Here is a 4,413-nt window from a genome sequence, read left to right as displayed (position 1 = left end):
CTTCATCTCATCACGCCTGGATTATTGCAACAGCCTTTTCACCTGTTTAACCCAAAAATCTATTGATCGACTCCAGACTGTCCAGAACTCAGCTGCCAGGCTTTTAACCAGAACAAAGAAATATGACCACATTACTCCTATTTTAGCTTCATTACACAGGCTCCCAGTATGTTTTAGAATTGACTTTAAAATTCTATTGATCACTTTTAAAGCTTTTCATGGCCTCTCGCCTTGTTATATTTCTGACCTTTTAGTCCCATACACACCAGCACGTATCTTGAGATCCTCGGCAGAGGTCTGTTGTCTGTTCCAGAGTCTCGACTGAAAACTAAAGGGGACAGAGCGTCTGCTGTCAGGGCCCCGAGGCTCTGGAACAGCCTGCCCGAGGAAATCAGGTCGGCTGAGTCAGTGAACTCTTTTAAGTCCCTTCTTAAAACATACTGTTATAGGAGAGCCTTTCCCGATCTTATTTGACTTTATTTTATCCCTTTTATTTTATTGTATTTTACTAATTTTATATTAATTTTTCATGCTCTTATCTTGTTTTTTTTTTGTATTATTCTTTACACTTGTTAAAGCACTTTGTAACTTGTTTTTGAAAAGTGCTCTACAAATAAGGATTATTATTATATTATTATTATTATGAACTCGATTATCTGTCAAAGTGAGAAGGTTACTGGTTATTTCACCCAAGAGATTGTGTGTTTTGTCTGTGCTTTTCTATTTGTCTTTGCCCATTTTGAAGTTGATGGGCTATGTTTGGAAAAAGGTTTGTTTATTTCTGCTATTTAACAACATCAGAATCAGAATAGTTAGTTGTATAGTTGTTTACTGAAGCTGCCAGAGAAATGTTACTATATATCAAACCTATTTGAAACACACACACACAAACAAACACACTCACACTCACACACACATTTAGTCCTGATAAAGCAGAATTGAAGTTTTTAATTTTGTTATTTTCATCTATTGGTTTTTAGGCTATTTGAGTGTGTGTGAATATTAGTCTGCATCTGATGAGCAGTTGACACACTTCAGCTTTTGGCCGAGAGTTGCAGCGGGCAGGCCCACTAGAGAGAGAAGAAAACGCAAAAGGCCGAGACTCAACCCAGCGTTTCCATGGTGAAGAAGAAACACTCTTGACCAGATCAAAAGGATGACTGAAGGCAGGACAAGATGAAGAGTGTGTGGTGGAGGTTTTGAATAATTTGATAAATATACATATTATATGATATGATGTTACATAGTGAAGCCAGATAATGTTGTAATACTGTTCATATTACTACTTACTTTGTCCAGTTCATCCACCCATGTAATATATATTTTATATAATTATATTGCCTACAATTGTTTCCATGTAACATTACTTTGGGGTTGTGCAGTACTTCTTTCATACCGTATTTCTCAACTACTTTTTAAAAAATTTGACTGAGCTTGAATTCCATATAATGGACTACATGTAATGTGATCCAGTGTCCTGGAAGATCCTTACCCTCAGTGATGTTGTGTTAACATGAAACTTATTAAATACTTAATCCATTGCGGTTGACAATATATTTATTTGCTCAGATGCTTCCTAACAACTTCTCCACCATGATCCTAGATAAGCAGCGCCAGCAACAAGTCGTTGGATCCAACACTGGAGACATTGCACAATGCATATAACTGAGGGCTCCATGCACTGCAAACACAAATGTAGGTTGAAATCCATCAAGAGTATTGGACGTTTAGAAATCACATTTCGTATTTACACTACAGGTCAATAGTTTTAGAGCATTCATCATAAATCAGAAGAACAAATCATAAACAAAACGTGAAAGCTGTATAACTTAATGATGTAAGACCCATCTGAGCAGATGAGGTTGACTGAACATGAAAAAACAGTGCATACAATAAATAAAGAAGTGCTACTTTAACACATAATAATTGAATATAATGAACATAACAACATTTAAGTTAACACATTTAAGTTCACATGAAAGAGCCATGTTAACTTTACAAATAACAATTCAGTATTTTGAACATGAATAAATAATTTTAAGTATTTTAATATGTGCAACCGATGTACATGTTTTTTCATGTTAATCCAACATTTTTTTTTCAGTGAAGTGTAATAAAATATGTATAGAAAAATGTGACATCATAGTATATTGTATGTGCATTGTGTAGCTTCAGGAGGAGATCTTAACCTGAAAGCCAGGACAGCTCCTATTTATACTCCTTGCTGAGTGAGAAGTGGTGACATCACTTCACAAATGATGTCAGATATTATATTATAATCTGATATGTCATTTCAATATTTTGAGTCATGTAGTGTGATGTCATTGTATAATGTGTGTATTGTATATTATCTTATTGATATAATATAGTCAATTAAATGCTGTTGAAACATTTGTTATATGTAATCTAGACATCTAGCTGAATCTAGCCATTACCTACTCATGATAGAAACTAATGTGCAAGTATCAGCTGTTATCAATCACACAGTCGATGGTCCACTACGTATTAATGTGGGGGGGATTGAATAGTGCTATTTTGTCTAGGCCTACAGCTAGAAAAAAAATGTAGGCTATACTTCTGCATGTCAGCTGACAAATAGTAAACTGGAGAGATTAAAACTGAACCTGAGTTATTTCTGTTTATGTAGGCTATAAGAAACACAACATTGTACGTAGGCTACATTACAACTACTTATCACACTGACAATAATATTTTCATCAGCTTTAGCTGTAGAAATAATAGCTGTAGATATTGTGTCCCTATATTACCAAGCATACTATAGAGCTCACAGGCAGGTTGTTGGGCCACATTATGAAATCCTTACATTTATGTGTTGTGTCCTGCAGAATGGGGTAGGCTAGGCTATTTACACATTTTATACAGTCTCATTAGGTTGACAATAAAATTAATCACATTTTATGTGGTTGCAATCATTTATATATTGAACAGATGCAAAGTGCATTAATGCTTAAACATGTTTTATATAAAACTATTAATGTATTCTAATGAGGGCTGGGCACGCGATAATAACGCGTTAATTTAAGGCATTAAATAGTGGTGATTATGGTGCGTGGATAAGATGTCTGCCTTTGGTGTGAGAGACCTGGGTTCAATCCCCCACTGTGACACACCCACCATTGTGTCCCTGTGCAAGACACTTAACCCCTACTTGCTACATAGGTGTGCGACCTCTGACACACATATATATATAGCAATTGTAAATCGCTTTGTATAAAAGCGTCAGCTAAATGATTAAATGTAATTAATTGACACCGACAACTATTTTATTGCACGTTAACGCAGTTTTTTTACGCTGTCATCTCTTTTCCGTATTTTTAAACCCGCGATCCGTTATCACGGCAGCAGGTGAGCCGCTTGCTTGTTAATGACGCAGCCTATCAAATATTTCAAACAACCCAAACCAACATCAGCACAACAGCACCCTGTGTTCAATGCTGCTTTAACGTAACCCGTGCTTGTAAAATCCACCGCGACTTGTAACGTTTTTAACCGAGTGAAGTCTGTGCGAGTGAACACATGCACATAAAATGTCCGCTACCCCCCGTCATCGTGCATCCCGCCATCGTCCATCCCGCATCCTGATGTTTGAATGTAGACATTGTCCCAACCCTACTGAACATAGTATTTCTGCTGCTCCCTGATATACTTGTTCAGAAAAAAATATATAAGAAAACTGGACTCTGATGGTAACTTGTTTTAACAAGCTAGATAAAAGGTAGGCCTAATGCCCTGGCAGTGGCAAATAGCTTTGGTTTAATATTTAATTTGATTAGGGTTTAGGTAGCCTATAGGTTTAGGTAATGTTTTATTGCTGCTGTGTAAAGGGAATACTGCTGGTAAAAAGCACATTATTTGTTTAAAGTGTTTGCATACCACATGTTATTGCACTTTTGTGTATATAATAATAATAATCTTTATTTGTAGAGCACTTTTCAAAAACAATTTACAGGTGCTTTCACAAATGTAAAGACAATAATACCCAAAAAACAATAAAACACATTTAAGATAAATATAAAATTAGTAAAATACAATAAAATAAAAGGGATAAAATAAAGTCAAATAAGATCGGGAAAGGCTCTCCTATAAAAGTATGTTTTAAGAAGGGACTTAAAAGAGTTCACTGACTCAGCCGACCTGATTTCCTCAGGCAGGCTGTTCCAGAGCCTCGGGGCCCTGACAGCAAACGCTCTGTCCCCTTTAGTTTTCAGTCGAGACTCTGGAACAGACAACAGACCTCTGCCGAGGATCTCAAGGTACGTGCTGGTGTGTATGGGACTAAAAGTTAAGAAATATAACAAGGCGAGAGGCCATGAAGAGCTTTAAAAGTGATCAATAGAATTTTAAAGTCAATTCTAAAACATACTGGGAGCCAGTGTAATGAAGCTAAAATAG

This window comes from Micropterus dolomieu, linkage group LG04, assembly GCF_021292245.1.
Source record: "Micropterus dolomieu isolate WLL.071019.BEF.003 ecotype Adirondacks linkage group LG04, ASM2129224v1, whole genome shotgun sequence".
In the NCBI taxonomy this organism is placed as follows: Eukaryota; Metazoa; Chordata; class Actinopteri; order Centrarchiformes; family Centrarchidae; genus Micropterus; species Micropterus dolomieu.
The sequence above is the reverse complement of the archived record's forward strand: the minus strand, read 5'-3'. Positions refer to the sequence as shown.